The following is a 17,714-nucleotide window of genomic DNA, read 5'->3' on the forward strand; positions in this document are numbered from 1 at the left end:
CGAGGGAAAGCAACGTGTATTGGGCTGCTCTGAAGTGCCTGCCCTTTTCTGCAGCGAGACTTCTTTCTCACTTCAAGAGCACTAGTCCCCAGGGTGGTAAGAGTTGAAGTGTTCCCCACATGCCAAGGCTCAGGGGTGCACTTGCACCCCCCTTTGATTCCTGGCCCACCCAGAATTTAAAACTACTTGCCTGGCAGTGGCAGTAGCATTTATAGTCAGACTGAGGGAGTCAGTTAACCCCATAGCTCATTATAATCCACCTGATCCTTTCTAAATTCGTCATTCCACAGATGTTAATGACCCTCTCTTCTTATTAATGGTCTTGATGTTCCACCAATCAAATTATCCTTTGTTCTGCAGTTCTTCTGCCTGTTAGCTGTGCCTGGTAAGGAAGCTCGTTTCACAGCCCTGCAGTTTGTTTTTAACTCATTCCAGTGAAGTTATATTTGTTTTTGCTTCAGTTTTAAACTGAATAATCCAGCTGTAGGCCCCTATCACATCAGTAAAGCTGCTCATTTATTTTTAACTGGAGAAAAATAAGTGTTACTTTATGTGTGATGAATAATGCATTGCACCATCTTCACCCCCCCTTTCAAAATCCTAGATCCACCCATGCCAAGGCTGTCAGGCTGGGATTTATGCACAGGGTCAGCTTCTAAGTTTGTGCCAATCCACTGCTGTTATTGCCCCATCCCTGGTCCGGTTACTTAATTGGGGAGGCAGGTGCAGGGGAGTTCTTCCAGGATTTGCTGGGCTCTCCTTTACAGGGTGATTGCTCAGAGCTCTCATTCTGAGCTGCTGTCTCTAGGTCTAACTCTGCAGTCCCATGTTCTCAGCTGATGCAGTTCAGTCTGGATTGATGGGGTTTCATGGACCTGTGCCTCTTAATGGCAACTGAGGATCTGGCCAATGATTTACAGAGACCAGTTAGGAGAGGGGCCACCAGTGCTCTGGGGCCAAGGGAGAAACAGAGTGGATGCCCTGCAGATTGGAGTAGTGGTGACCCCAACCACTGGAGGCATGATAATAGGGTGCCATGGAAATGACTGCAAACCCCATCAACCAGAGGAAAGAAGCAACCTGCTTTCAGTAGAGCTTTGGAGGCAGCTCTGTCATGAAAACTAGTCCCATGTGAGCAATTCCATTCATTACAGGAGATTCATATGAGCAAAGGTATTTGTCTTAGTCAAGCTATGCGGAAACATTGCCCTAGTGCTCCTAACAGAGAAAAGTGGCTAAGGCCATCTCTGATTTTTAAAGGATGCAAATGATGGCTGAGGCTCTGCAGCTTCTTTCTTGGTTAAAACTTTCCTTTTGTAAAAGAGGTGATAGCTTTTGCGTGTCTGGAGTCAACACAGAAACTCCCCCTTATGCAAGGCCTATAAGCATACTTATATCCTAGTTAAGCTCTGTGAACTAGGCTAGGGACAGACATTACACATAAACCAGTTTAAGTGATCAGCAACTGGTGTAAATCTGTAACAGAACAGCCATTCAGTGCACATTTCAAAATGGCCAAAACCAGTTTGAGATAAACCTGGTTGAATGTAGTATCATACTTAACTGATTTGGCTCAAACCAGTTTATGCAATGTCTGTCCCAGACCCGTATGTCTGTCCCTAGCCTAAGAGCCAACTTCATATGCTCAGCACATGCTGTGGAGGGGAGCCCAGCACCCCAATTACATCCCACATGTGGCTGCTTTGAAAATCAAGTCCTCAAGCAGAGTTGAATTTCACCTTAATGACTTTTTTCTTGCCCATTCTCCCCTTTGAACTCCTTTCCCATTTGCTTTTTGTACATTGTGGCCACTTTGGCAAGGACACGCAACACAACCTATCCCCAACCTGCGCTTTAGCACTAGGACATTTTCACACTATTACTGTTGCAAACTACGTAATTAGATTATATAAGGTGCTCTCGATGCTAGGCACAGGGGAAGTGCGAGGAGGGCTGTAAAAGAGAATTAAGAAGAAAGGGTGGAAAAACCACCAAGGGCAGCAGCTGTTCTTGTTCAGGAAAAAAAAAAATTACTTTTTAAGCAGACTTCCTCACCCACCCTCTCCCATCATCTTATCTCCCTCTTGTATCTGGAACCAGCACCCGGGTTTGTTCTTGCTATGCAAGCTTGTCATGTCTGCTTTTAATGAAGTTTAATTATCTTCTGAGATTCAATGAATAATTATAAATCTTTTCAAGATGCAATCACAAGCACTTCACGGTTCATTAACGGTGGAAAATCAATTGTAATTCGTGTAATTCCTCTCTCCTGGTTATCTGAACACTGCTGTCTCCCCCATGCTCCTTCCTTCTGACCATGGGGGGTGTGCTGCTCTCTCTCCTTTGGAGCAAACAAGAGTAGAGGGGTTGGGAGGAGGGAACAAAGAACAAAAGGACTGTGAACAAGATGGGGGTGGAAGAGCTCACAGAGGAACTGTGGCTAAGGGTTCACTGTTTCTTCCATGTATTGACTCTGGCCATCCTGCCTCACTAACTGTGGAGGTATCAAGAGCTCTGAATCGTGACCCAGAGATGGTTATTCCTGCTTTCTGCCGTTGTACCCAATGGGTTCCATCTGTGAGAATGCTCTGACTGTGCCCCCTGGCTTTCCATCTCCTCTGGATCTGCTCCTTGCTGCATCCTTCCCTTGGGTCCCCATTATGCATTTCCATGCTTGGAAGCTCCCAAGGGGCTGGGAGTCTAGGGTCGCTTTAAAGAAGAAATAACCAGCAATTTCTTTTTGGCTTGACTGGGAGAGTAGGAGCTGTCACCCTTGGCACAGGAAGACTCTGGAGTGCCATCCACTCCCTTTAAGCTGCAGGCGGCATGCGACTGTCTGCGGAGTGACTTTTGCAGTGCCCTCTCTAATTGAGGCTCTTTAACCTTTCTGCATGATTATGACGACACATTTTTACAGAATGCAAAATGCAATGGTTTTTTTTCTCTCAAAAAAAAAGGTTAAAAGCTTAAAAATTAAATAGAGAGGGACGGAAATTAATGCAGTCATGTTTTCAGCTCCCGGCAGCCCCAGGAGAGTGCTGCGATGAAGATGACATTTCCATACAATTGACATTTCCCCGGCTGGAGCAGTCCCTCCGACTCGTGGCTGCTTGTGTGTGGAGACAGTTGTGAAGAGGATCATTTACTTTCTCATTTCCTTTAGATGGGGTTTAATTTCTCCCTCCCTCCCCGCACCGCTCCTAGGTTCTCCTTGCCAGCTCTGGCAAACTCTCTGACTCTGCTTCACTCTTTGTAGGGGGTGACCTTTGCTGGGCAGCCTGTGTTCTCAGTGCATCACAGTTTGCTGGAAGAGATGAATGCTTCCCTTTTACTGGGGAAACAGATGAGGCTGGTGGGAGCAAAGGGTCCTCAGGGCTTTCACTTCTAGCACTGGACCCAGGAACATCCACCTTGCATGCATGCATGTTTGTGCATGTATCTGGATGCCTGCATGTTTGCGTCTGCCTTCTGTTCAAGTCAGTGCTGGTACAAGGGACTAGGCTCTTTCTACCTCAAATCAATATGGTTTGGTGGTCTGCATATGCCTGGGTCTCTATAGGTGAATGCATTTATATGTTTGATTTGGGGAAATAGAGCATTGCTTGTGAATCTGTGTGCGCACCATTCTGTGAATTTGTGTGTGCATTTACATTTGTCCGTGTGCATGCATAAATGTGTTGACATGTGTAAGGTGGCATGGACATGCCCATTACTATCTATCTATCTATCTATCTATCTATCTATCTATCTATGCATACTTGTTTACGTGGGTACATTTATTCACATTTATACATGCATCCCCTGTGAATGTGTGTGTGGGTTAGCATGTAGGGATGGAAGTGACTGCAGGAGGTCATCTAGTCCAGCTCTCTGCTCAAGGCTGATTAAACCATCCCAGTCAAGCATCTAACTAACCTGCTTTTCCAAAGATAGAGATTTCACAACTGTTCTGTATATCATGTTCCAATGCTTAACTACTTCCATAGTGATAAAATTCTTCTTAATCTCCAACTAAATGTCCCCTGCTGCAGTCTGAGGCCATTGCTCCTGGTCCTGTTTTGTGTGGCCACAGAAAATTGTCTATCACCTACTCTTTGTAACCAACCTTTGGTTATTTCAAGATGGTTATCAAATCCCCCCTCAGTCTTCTTTTCCCCAGAATAAACAATCCTAGTTATTTCAGCCTTTTCTCACAAATCTTGCTTTCCAGACCTCTAATCATTTTTGTCACTCTCTAGACACTTTCTAATCTGTCCATATTTTGCTCGAAGTATAAGTCCAAAACGGGCACAGTACTCCAGGTGAGGCTTCATTCATGCTGAACAGAGCAGAAGAGTCACTTCCCTTGATTTGTACTTGTTAATACAACCCAATATGCTGTGGGCTTTTTTTTGCAACAAGGGAATACTGTTAGCTCACACTCAGCTTAGGGTCCACTGTAACCCCCAGGTCCTTCTCCGCAATACTTCCTTCTGTCCAGTCATTCCCTTGACTGTATTTGTGCATGCAGTTGTTCTGTCCTAAGTACAGGACTTTGCATTGTCCTTGTTGAATTTCATTTGATTGATTTTTGGATCATTTCTCTAGGATATTCAGGCCACTCTGGATCCCAGCCCTGCTCTCCAGAGTGTCTGCAACTCTTCCCACCTTGGTGTCATCCACAGATTTGTTAAGTGTGTGCTCATTGCTATGGTCCAAATAATTAATGAAGATATTAAATAGTACAGGACCCAGGACAATTCTGTCATGTGTTAAACTGATCAGCGATGAGTTGGCCTTGTCTAGTGTCACTGACTGCCCCATGTGCTTAGATCCTGAGAAAGTAGCAGCAGAAGCTGGGGTAGTGGGACTGCAAGGAGCCTTGGAAGGGCACAGCTCTCTGCCTAGGGGCTGCAGACCTGGGCACACGCCTCCAGCACCCTACACGGCAGCCCTGCGGTGATACACCCTCCTGCTGGGCTGCTCCCTCCCCTGGAAAGGGACATGATATGTTTCCAGACAGTGGCTGTTTTCAGAGGTGTGTGTGTCAAATGGGAGACTTATGCTCTCTGACAGTATGTCACTTTGAATCTGCTTAATTCAATTTAGTGGAGTAGGATATGCATCAGCTAAATTTTTCCTCTTCAATAAATATGTTGCTGCAGTAATCAATTGGCATGTAATTAGCAAACAATAACTATCTTATTAAATCTAAATGAAGTGCAAATGCAATTCAGATTCATTTAGATCCCGTGCAATGAGCTCCATGACTCTTCCTTTTCTCCCTTCTGGAGCAGTGCAAGTGCTGTGGCTGTCAGTAGGTGGAGTAGCTGGCACTGCCCTCTGGCTCACTGTGGAACCAGCATCCCAGCGGTACCATGTACAGGGGCAGGTCAGCCGTCAGCAAGAGCTACAGACAGGGCTGAAGTGACCCAGTGAGCAAGCACATGCCTTGGTTACTGTTGGTTAGGAGCCCTGGCTGAAGTTTGCTGCTTAATACGGCCCTGGCTGGAGGCTGCTGTATTGCCAGAGGCACTGGCTGATGGATGACAGGTGAAAGAAGCCCTGATCATTAAAAATCCCATAGCACTTTTCTCAGCAGAGGTGTTGTTAACCTTGCGGTCCTGGACACACAAATCCAGGTGTTCCCAGGTAGCACGAATAGGAGATGTCACCTTGCACAAGGTCCTTGCTTCCTGCATAAAACTGCTGTGGACACTTGGTGTATGCTGCTAGCAATTTACCGTATTCCACCTCAGAAGTGGCCCCATTCCAATAGCTCCCATGGAAATAACCCCGATGTAGGAATGCAGCATGGGCCTAGGGCCATGGCACCATACCAGAACTCGGGCTACCTTGGTTCTGTTAGTGGCTCTGCTTTCAATTTGCTGTGTGACCTTGAACAAGTCACTTCCTCTTGCCAAGCCTCAGTTTCCCACTCTGTAAAATAGGCATAGCAATGAAGCCCTGCTTTGTAAAGTGCTTTGAGATCTACTGATGAAAAGAGCTAGGTATTTTCATACTAGACCCTCTAGAGTGGGGCTCACCATGATAAAACACCAGGTAATTAGATGCACATCTGATGTGAGCAATGGTAGCCTGATATTAGTAAGAGACCCTTGAAAAATCCCTGCAGATTTTCAACATCACGCAGTAATTCCCACCTATGAGTTAAATCCCAAATCTTGCCCTTAGTGAAATTCTATATTTTGGCCCTGTTTATACAGTGGCTGATGAAAAATTTAATTTGTTTTGGAGTGAAGTTGAAGATAGGGCTGTGATATCATGGTGGATAATTGGGTTCCAATTATACAGAATAACCAGGAGGACTTTGACAAGTGGAAGTCCCTATATCAAAAACGTGTGGAGAAGATGGCTTCTCCTGTGCAATTAATGTCTGTGTTTCCTGCAGAGGGTGAGATGTAGGTTTCTAATCTGGAGGGAGATACTGAAGCATGTCTTCAGGAAGGGAGCAGGGCAAAGCTTCCAACTTTGGCAGAACTAGAGCATGCGAGCGGGTGAGCAGGGTTGAAACTTGTGGCGCTCAAGAAACACTGTGATTGCTTTTAATCATCGGCGGTCACGTTGGTGGTGAACTGTGAGTGCATGCTGACTGCAAGCAGGGGAGGCAGGAAGCTTCAAGCCAGGAGCACGGGGTGGGGTAGATGTTTATGACATGCCTCAAGGTACCCTGGGCATGATCCCCTGCCTGGAAGAGCTGTGCATTGGGCATCTATGGGAGCAGGAACAGGCTCTTTGCAGACCAAGGCTCTAATTACTGAGAAGACAGGGGGAAGGAAGGTTAGAGAGCAGGTAACAGCAGGGACAGGCAGACTTCAGCTTGTCAGGAGTAATTCTTCTATGGGGCAGGAGGGTATTTCAGCTTGCACTGTGCTGTGCTCGAGCCAGGAAGCAGTCTCTGTTGTGCCACATGCTGTATATACCCACAGTGAAAAGGCAGCCCCTGTCCCACCCTATGTTATACAACCTACCGGGAACTTTAATGGTGCAAAGGGACATCCTCTGCATTCCTGGTGCCTTGGAAGGTTTGATCTTCCCACAATATAAGCTGTTAACCCATCACTGAACCCGATGGGGCTCTGGTGGTTTATGACAGCTGAGGATCTGGCGTGTAGGTACAGAGAGAGAATTATGACTTTCCTTTTATTGAGATCCTTCACACTTATAGGAAGGGCAGGGAAAGCCAGTCCTGATGGAGGGCATCATTTCCAGCTGCAAGTATACATGAAAGGACCAAGGTGTGATTCCATCCTCAGCCCCGCTGGCTGTAATCTGGCCACACAACTGAGAGACCTCAGAGGTAATGCTCACTAAGCACCTCATTTGTATAAATCGCTTATGCCTTTTAATCCCAGCATGTTAATGCACTTATGGCTCACATGGGAGGTGAGAACAGGAGCACTGCTGGGACAACTGGCTTATTCCGTTTCCAGGAGAAACATTTCTAGGTTTAAACTTTAAGGGCCAGAGTCAGGGGTCTGGCTGGGGGGCACAGAGAGCAGATCAGAGGTGAAAGGACATTGTAAAGCTTCCTTCACACTCCTGAGAGCAGGGAGCTGCATTAAGCTGGGCTGGGGCCTCTTGTGAGGAGTTAGAGTAGACTGGGAGCTTCTCTGTGGTATGCTGGCCACCCTGCCCAGGCCCCCTTTCTTCTGGATATGTTGGTAATAGGGATGAGACTGGCACTGGTGGTTCTGTCTTACTGGAGGATCCCTGATCCTGCTTGATCCTCTCAATTGGTTTTATGGCCAGAGTTTGCTAGACACCTGTGTGCCTGCCTTGTTGCAGTTTTACCTTAAAAAAATGGAAGGTGTTGCAGATGTGTACCTGTGACTTGCTAGTGTTGTTGCCTTTGCCTGGAGAGTGCACCCCCACCCCCTTCACTTTCCTCCTCTTGGCTGGGATTGCTGTATGTGCTATCGAGTTCTTGTCATTCCTCTCATAGATTTCCCTTGACTCAAGGTGGCCCTGTAAATCTGAGGAAGGGGAGGGACATGCCAGCATCTATCTTCACTTCTGGATTTCACCTGTGCTGTGCTATTGGCAGGGTCTCACATGCAGATTCTCAGCGCCTTCCTTCTGTTGGGGTCCAGGCACCAGGGTCTGGCTGTTTCAGAGCTTGTCCAAGCTGTTAGAGAGATGTTCCTGAAATAGCAGCAGATCAATTGATTCGGAAGTAATTAGAGTGTTCCCCTGCCCCTAGCCATCGCAGGATCTATGGTGTTGGAGTGAGATAGCGCAGAGAGGAGCTGCGCTAAGGAGAGCATTCATTTTTGCAGTCCTCAATAGGGAGGGAAGGCTCCCTTGTGTCCCCTCTTCATGGGAGGGTCTTCCCCTTCCACTTCATGGGCTGTAGCTGTGGTCCCCTGCATGGATTGGGGTAATTCTGCCTGTCTCTCAGCAGAAGCTGGGTTTATTAGTGGTTTCACTGGATGAAGCCACACAGTCTGGTAGTGATATTCCATGTGCTCCACACGGTGCTGCAGCTGTCTCACGTGTCCCAGTGAGTCCTGCCGGCCCTGCCAGCCCAGACTTTGCTGCCTGCTCTCCCAGTGGTGTGAGATAGGAGGAGGTGCTCCTAGCTTACATCAGTGGAACTGAGATTAGAATTGGGGCCTTCATGGAAATACAGGGGTCTCAAAGCATATTTGTCAATGGAGCAAGATCCCGTTTTGGAGGAAGAGGAGGCTGCTTTGCCTGCTTCACTTCAGGCTTGTCTCCACCAACAGATTAGCAGGTCACATTAATTGTCACCTCCCAGTTCTCTTTCCTGCCTCATCTGTACCCCATGGGTTGCTGGCATCACAGAGCTGGACCCCAGGACATCTAAAAGAGACTGTCACTTCCCCCAGGCAGCACTCAGCCCTGGACCTGCATCCCTAATGGATACTCCAAGCATCTCTCTCCCAGGTCTGGTGTGGTGTGCTAAGACCTCTGTCTATAGTGGAGTCCAATCGAAAGGCTGTGATTTCCATGGCCTCCTCGGGGATTTTGACACTTACTTAATGGACCAGTTCCTATTAAAATGAGCAGGAAATTAGCATGAGTGGGACCAAGGCCTGTGAGCCCTAAATGGCTTTGGAAATCTCACCAGAAGCCCTACAGCTTCCCACCCTCTACGACACTGCTGTGACCTTTGCCGTTGATGGGGACTCCGATAACATGTGCAGACAGGAGCTATGTCCTGGGGAGTGAAGACCAGGGCTGACATTTCCAACCCCTGGAGATGATTATGGTTATTATTTATTAGTTACAGTTGCAACTGGCAGTAATTAACCACCTCCCTGGGGAAGCCACTCACCCTGGTACCAGGGGGCTAGAAACCTCCAGTATTTGGTTTGCATTTAAGTTGATGTTTTAATTAAACTGGCCCCCAATTATCTTAACTAGCTTTTAAATAATAACTTTCCACTCAGCCGTTCACATCAGCTGCTAATTGGCTCCCTTCTGCTTATACAGACCCGGCTGGCTCAGACAAACAAGGCAATGGGGTATCGGGTGGGTCTGGGGAGGAGGCACAGGCTGCTCCTGCTGTGTTTGCCTTCATGGTAATGAGTCGGATCCCAGGGTGAGATGGAGATGGATGCCCCTGGCAGGTGTTTCCCCACTTGCTGCTGGCCTGTGCATGGTGGGGAGATTACATGCTCATGTTTTCACAAGCTATTCAGTCTTCAGGGCATCTGATTGTTGGCTTTAGGGCAAAATATTCAGCTTCCATGTTTAGTCAGTGCTGGGCTTGCTCACAACACACCATTAACAGATCCTGACCCTGGCCTGGGTCTGGGCCTACTCTTTGCATAGGGGATGGCAGGGAAAGCGTATGTTAGGGCCATTGTAGTTCTAAGGGGCTTTTCATCGCTTCAGCTGGTTGTGGGCGGTGTGGGTGTGGGTGGGAGGGTTGGTGTATATGCATGTAGGTCTGTGTGTTGTAGTACTAGTCCACTTACCCATATATCTGTGCCTTTTTCTTTGCCAGGAGTGCTTTACTGGCTTAAACAGAGTATCTCCGTATACCAACAAAGGGTTCCAAGTGTGGACACAGCTTATACTTACAACGTCGTCTTCTGTCCCGGTCGTGTAAAACCACTTGTAAAAGGTGTTTGCCAGTATTGCTGCACCCAGGCTACAGGCTTCTTTCAGGACAGCTCTATTGCTCCTGCCGCTATGCACCCCTGACCAACCCAGCAGCGTAAGCAGGACTCTGTGGTGCAGACACGACCTGTGTGCCAGGATTATGGCCTCCATGTGGTTTTGTGTATCTATAGGGGTGTGCCTGCGTACTAGGCTTGTGCGAAGCGGCTAATATTCACTTCGGATTTGGATTTGGCTGATTCGGGGGACAGTGATTCGATTCAGTGATTCGAATCACTGTCCTGAATGAATTTGGCCGAATTTCCGAATCAGGCAAGCCAAGTCCATTCCCCGCCTGCTCTCCCAGCCCAGCAATGGCTGCCTCAGCCCCTGGCACTTGTTAAAAAAAACAAAAAAAACCCCCCAAAAAACAAAAAACCCAACTCAGCAGGTGCTGCCAGGCAGGGGGGGATGCCTGCTGCCCCCCACTGCTCTGCACTACATGGGGGGCTCTGCACAAGCCCCCAGCCCCCTCATGGGTGCCCTGCCTGGGCCAGCTCTGGCCCTTTAAGAAAACAAAAACCCTGAGAAAACCCCGGATTCACCGCTCCTGCCAGCAAGGGGCGATCTTCACTGCCCCCCACTGCCCTGCCCCACATGGGGGGCTCTGCATGAGCCCCTGAAGCCCCAAGGCCACTGCAGGAGCGATGAGTCCTGGGGCATTTCTGGGGTTTTTTTGATTCTTTTTCTTAAAGTGCCATAGCTGGCACAGATAGGGCACCTGTGGGGGGCGCAGCCATGGGGGGGCTGGGGGAATGGGGAGGGGCCGGGAAGGCTGGCAGGGGCCCCACATGGTCCCCTCTCCCACCCCTAGTACTTACCAGCTCGTAGCCCGGCTGCTGCTCCCTGCTGCAGCCACTGGGGACTGCCTGAATCATTGAAGCTCTCCAAATCTTTTCCGAAGATTCGGAGAGCTTTGAATCGATTCGGACCTTTAAACTGGTCCCCTGATTTGATTCGGATTCGGAGATTCAGCCACCAAATCAGGTCGAATCTCCTCCAAATCGAATCACCACCCAAAGCTTTGCACAGCCTTACTGTGTACCACTGAGTTACTGCAAGTGTGCTTATATGTGCATGCAAGTAGGCATCCTGCCCACATCCCTGCATGTGTGGGCATGTTTGCGTGCTCCTGTGTTGCTGCATGCATGCCAGGTTGGTGGGCACACACGTGATGGCACATTGGCTGTGTGTGGAGATCTTATTCGATTTGCTGAGCAGACATCACACCTTATTTAAATGATCTCTGCTGGGCCATGTTCCCGAGGGTCTGATCTACATCTTCTAGCTCATGCAGTTTGTCAGCGTACTCCTTCCCTTCTTGTTTTCATGCATTTGTTTAAAAACCTCCACCACATCAGACAAAACCCTACGTGAAAAGCAGTGTCCCAGAGGTATCTGGCAAGTGTATGTAATCCTTCATTACTTGTGTCACAGACACAAGCCCTTCCTGCATGCCATCAGCTCCCATTTAGAGATGTGTGCTAATTAGACTTTTATTACAATGTGTATCTGAAAACAATTAGAATTATAGTGCCAGCATGTGGCTAATTCAGCCTTGCAATGTTGATACAGTTAATTCAGCAACTGGCGACTCAGTCTGATTGCCAGAGCGCTGTGAATAGCCTTGGAGCAGGTGTCACTGCTGCCCCCCGGCTGTCAGAGAGGGACAAGAGTGCTACATTTTGCCTTTTACCTTCCCATGTGCTTCTTTTACGTATGGTTTAACATAAAGCTCTGAGGACCAAGGGAGCAGTGGTGGAGGAATAAGTGGACAGTGGGTGACGGGGGCTGGATTCGTGCTCTCCCTTATACTGATATAAATCAGGTGTCCCTCCACTGAGGACAAAGGTCTAGGTCAGGTATTTCCAATGGCTGCCTGGTTTGGCCCCGAGTAAGCATGGATAATGGCAGTACTACTGTCTCCTAGCCAGAGCTCCAGGAGTGCCATCTGCGGGGATTGCTCTAAGCCAGTGCAGCTGCATCAGCCTCTGTGGTCTGCTGAGTCACTGAGTCTTTGATTTATCTGCTGAGCATTCATGATGGTGGACTGGACTGAGGTCATGAATTAATTGGGCACAAGAACAGCCAGCAGCCAGTGGCTTCAGGCCAGAGGTCACAACTGCTCTGATCCAGCCATTGCCTGGAAGGGAGAGGTTTCGCCTTGCTTTGCTATTTCCCTTGTCCACCCTGGTTGCCTACAGAGATCCCTGCTGCCCTGATGCTGAGTGGAGCATATTTTCAGAGATCGCTGAGTCCTTGCCCCTTAAGGCATTTGCATTTGATGTCTCCTATCCCTTCTTCTCCTTATTAACACCCATATCACAGAACTAAGAGGAGTAAAGCCTTCCCACTCTCCCTTTCCAAGCTGGGGGACTTTGCAAGCTTCTTGGTAGCATCCTCCCCACAATGTGTTTTCAAACTGCCCATCAGGACATCAGGCCAACTTTCCCCCTACCAGCCAATATTTGCTCCTCAGCCACTAATCCTCTCTTTGCAGAAGGCAACACAGTTGCAGGCTGCAATCCTGATAGGCTTAGTCTCTGTGGTGGCTTTCTTGTTTTAAATCGCACTTTTCAGTCTTCTCTCCTGTTGCCGTGAAATTCCCGGAGCTGGAGAAATGGATGAAGGGGAAGTGAAAGGAGAAGTGTGTGTGTGGTTTTTTGCACAGTATAGTTGGTAGCTTGTGTGCAGTTCCCTCCGCCCCTTTAAAGACATTGACAGGTGTCTCCTGTCTAGCGTCTAGCTTCACATCTCTGCCTGGATTAATGCCGAGGCAGCGCAGGCTTTAAGCACCTTGCGTGTGAGTCAATGGCTGTAATTGTCAGTTAAAATTTGCTAGTGGAGTGAAATAAAGACCCTTGAAGGTCTAAAAAAAAAAGCAAAGCTGGAGATAAGAAGCTGTTTTATATTGACTTTCATTCCTGAGATTGGAGGAGGAACACAGGTTTTTGTCATCTGAGCAAAAGCCTTTATGCGCAGAAAAGGACAGCGAGGCAGGGAGAGATACGGAGATTGATGGATGAACATGGGGAGAGCGGGGAGGACGCATAGAAAATAAAGTGGTGAAAGGAAGGGTTCCCTGTGCTTTCATTCCCACATTAACCGCCATTATGTTGCTGCTTCTAAGGGCACCTTCACAATTCCAGAGCAGCGTGGCTGAGAGCAGTGCAGCCCTTCGGCACAGCCGTGGCACCGGAGCCTTTGTTTGACAATACGCTCAGATGAACGACAAAAAAAGAGCCAGGCGGTTTTGCATGCAGGTAGAGAACTGATTGGGTTGGGCCATGGCCAGAACTGCTGCAGCCTCTGAACTCCCACTCCACAGAGGCAACTGCCTGCGTCTGGGAGCCAAGTGCAGGACCGTAGCTCCCTCTGCAGCAACTCCATCTGTCAAAGACACCTTAATCATGGGCTGCATCTTGCAAAGGCACAAAGGTGCATTCTCTGTAGGTCAAGGTTGTGGGTGACATCCTGGCTCCATCAAAGGCCAGGAGCATTTTGCCATTGTCTTCAATGGAGCCTGGACTTAATGATGGATGTCTTTTTAAAGGCCTGTGCTGGGTTAACCACAAGTTCTTTGGCTCAATGCAGCCATTTCTGGAGGAAACGCTCTGCCCTCTGCTGGATCATAATGTTCACCTGCGCCTTTAAAGCCCATAATACAGGGGCGGGCAATTATTTTGGGCAGAAGGCCACTTACTGAGTTTTGGCAAGCCATCAAGGGCTGCATGACAGGCAGCCAGGGGCAGATAAATATTAATTTTCTAAATTTTTAGGGGCCCTGTGGGCTGGATAGAATGGCCTAGTGGGCCACATCTGGCCCATGGGCCACATTTTGCCCACCCCTGCCCTAATATCTGAGCCAAACACAGAGGACCAATAAACCCTTTCCTTTATCAGGGCCGCTCCAAGGGTAATTGGTGCCCTAGGCAAACTGTGTATCTTGACACCCCCACCACTCCAATATAGAGGAAAATTAGGATAACATTGCCAGCTCTTGTCATAAGTCCACTTGAGAGTTGAAAAGGTAGGAGTCGCGATTCTAGTGATCTTTCCTCTGAGCTCTTTTCAGAGGTCTTTCTCCCCTTACCGAACCACAGGCCTTAGACCAAGGTGGAGCCGTAGCCAGCCAGGGCTGTTATTTAGAACGATGGTCCTGTTATTTTGTTCTGCATATAATTTTGGCACCTCCCAACTTTTTCCAGCCCAAGGCACACTTACATTAATAAAAATGTTCCATGGCACACCTGTTAAGGTGTTCTCCATCCCCGTACCTATTGTAGCTCGTTGTCATGGCAACATTCCACGGCACACCTGTTCATTTCTGATGGCACGCTTTTGTGCCGTGGCACACTGGTTGGGAAACACTGCTGTAATGGTACTTCAGCATATTTTACCTTAGTTTTCTAAGCCTCAAGCTCCCCCCCACCCCACTACAGCAGTATTGACTCACAGGAAATCCCATAACAGGCCATTTTTTCTGGCTAAAAGATGACATTCTCCATAACAAGCCCCAGACATCCTTTTACCTCCTACTTGCATACTAGTTTGAGGTGAACCATGCCTCCTCCAGCTCCCAGCTCTACTCCTGCTCATTCGGTCAACTGGAAATGCTAATAGAACAGCACGCACATGATGGGTTTTGTGTATGGACTGGGGGTGAGGTACTAGGAGCTCTAATGCCAGGTGCCTTTTCAATGAAAAAAAGATCCTTGAGCTCTTAAATAATGCCTGGGCATTATCATCAACAACCTGGAAGATGGGATAGAGTGCACCCTCAGCAAGTCTGCAGATGACACCAAGCTGGGGGGAGTAGTAGACACGCCAGAGAGTCAGGTTAAGATTCAGAGAGACCTAGACAAATTGGAGGATTGGACTAAAAGAAATCTCATGAGGTTCAATAAGGAGAAGTGCAAAGCCCTGCATTTAGGGCAGAACAATCCCATGCACCGGTACAGGCTGGGGATTAACTAGCTAAGCAGCAGCTCTGCAGAAAAGGACCTGGGGGTTATAGTGGGCAATAAGCTGAATGAGCCAACAGCATGTCCATATTGGGCTGCATTAGGAGGAGCACTGTGAGCAGATTGAGGGAAGCGATTCTTCCTCTCTATTTGGCACTGGTGAGGCCACATCTGGATGACTGTGCCCAGTTTTGCCCCCCCACCCACTACAGAAAGGATGTGGACAAATTGGAAAAAGTCCAGCAGAGGGCAATGAAAATTATTAGGGACTGGGGCACATGACTTCTGAGGAGAGGCTGAAGGAACTGGGTTTATTTAGTCTGTAGATGAGAAGACTGAGGAGAGATGTAATAGCAGCCTTCAACTATCTGAAGCGGGGTACAAAGAGGATGGAGCTGGACTGTTCTCAGTGGTGGCAGATGGCAGAACAAGGAGCAATGGTCTCAAGTTGCAGCAACAGAAGTTTAGGTTGGATATTAGGAAGAACTTTCTCATGAAGAGGGCAGTAAAGCACTGGGACAGGTTACCCAGAGAGGCTGTGACATCTCCATCCTTGGAGGGTTTTAAGACCCGGCTAGACAAAGGCTTGGCTGAGATGATCTAGTTGAGGATGGTCTTGCTTTGAGCAGGGGGTTGGACAAGATGTGACCTCCTGAGGTCCCTTCTGACCTTCATTTTCCTATGATTCTGTGGTTATGCTGACTCTTTGCGCAGGGGGAATCTGCTGCATCCTGGTACACAGTGGCCAGGGGTGCTCATGGGGTCTTGCTGAAGGGGAGGTGTTTCTCTCTGGGGTTTGTTTGCTGCCCCCGAGAGCTTTTGACAGCACTAGGACTTCAACTTTTTACCTTAATCATTACTTTCTCCACAAAACATATTTATGATTCATTGTAAAAGGGATGACAGCTGGGACAAAGAAGCCAAAGGAGAGGGAGAAACTGGGATTTATTTGGTTTACATCATTTTCTTGAAACAAAAGCAAACAAGCCATTTTTCCACCAACAGGATTTACTTGGGCCCTTAATCTGCAGCTAATCATAATCCCTGTGAACCAGCTTCCTGTAGCCTGCCTGCTTTAATACCCCATCATCACTGGCACAGCCCATCTGGGACCCTCCAAGGGTTGTATCGGCCCAGATCCTTCAGCTGTTAGAAGCAGCTTGCCTGCTTTTACGAGCCTCTCCCACTCTTTCCACTTCCCCTGATTACCGTTTTCTTGAATTTAGCTCCTTAAAATTCTTCCAGCCAATCTCCCAGGCCTCCCAGCTGACACATCCATCTTGCATGGCCTTACTCCTCCTTCATAAGAATTCAGATGGAACATGTGAAATGCCTCACAATCCGTTTGCTAATAGAGACCTTGGAGGGAAGTTAAAGCAAAAGAGACTACTCCACAAGGCGAGGGGGCTGAGAACGTGCTGCTTGGATTCACACGCTCAACTCCTAGCCTGGGCTTAATGTTCATTGGAAGCCCAGGGAGGAGAGGTGGGTAGGGAAGGCTGTGTGCTTTGGTGGGTCAGTCACCCAGGTGGGAGGGAGGGTAGGTTATTTTCCCACCTATAACATAGGCTCAGCCAACCTGGAGCAAGTGGCGATGACCTTGCATGTGTTGACTTCCCTGTTTAGAAAATAGGCACGGTGCAGAAAACACCAGGCTTCTCCTTCCTCCTGGCCTGCAGCAGGAACCCTCCCCTCCAGGCCACGGCTACTGCTTTGTTTAGTTCCCTTTAAATCCCAGAAGCATTTGGATTTGTTTTAAACTCCAACCACCCCCCCAAGCTGGGGAGACAACTGGCTAATCACCTGCTGGGATATTGCTCTTTTGTTCAGGACCTCCGGGTGCAGTGTCTGGGTACCATTCTCTCCTTTCACTCTCATCTCTTTCCTTCAGCTTTATTAATTAAAGATGTGTTTATTTATTTATTTATCCTTCGCCTTTGGTCTGTAGCTGCCTCTAACATCCTGAGGAACTGAGAGCGATGTTTAATTCATCACTTCCCTCCATCCCTGCCCTTCTCCTCTCTTCTCCACGCAGTTTCTTGGGGAATTCCTCTTTCTGAAAACGCCGATATCCTTTGGCTGCTCTGCTGCGTTTCTGTTTCTAAAGAGTTTTATATTTACTCAATTAGCCAAAGGTGATTATTTATTCAGCTGGAGAAAAAAATCCATAAGTAGCAGGCCAGGCTTGTTTGTAGTAATTTTTCTTTTAAAGTCTGCAATTTGCCAAAATCCACTACACGAGTGTTTAACAATAATTTTTTTGTCTGGCGTGGCCATTTAGTAGAGGCAAAATAGACATTGATTGTACAGTAAAACTGATTAGCCAAATAAATGCTCCATATTCCTGAGCCACTGCATTGCTCTCTGCATCAGCCCTTTCCTCTGTTTTCCTTGCGCTTGATTAATGACAGACAAAACAAGCCAGGTCCTCCGAGCTGCTTCTATGGATTTGCACCTGCCGAGGACCTGACCTGGTGTATTTTTATTGAAAGTGATGATAGATGTTGCTGGAGCTTCTGATGCCACTTGCTGGGCAGATTGCAATCAGGGCAGGATGGGCCCGATCAATAGTGTTTTGATTCCTTAGGTCTGCAGTACTGTCACTAGCATGGGGGGGGG

The sequence above is a fragment of the Alligator sinensis genome, unplaced genomic scaffold, assembly GCF_000455745.1.
Source record: "Alligator sinensis unplaced genomic scaffold, ASM45574v1 scaffold366_1, whole genome shotgun sequence".
NCBI classification, from domain to species: Eukaryota; Metazoa; Chordata; order Crocodylia; family Alligatoridae; genus Alligator; species Alligator sinensis.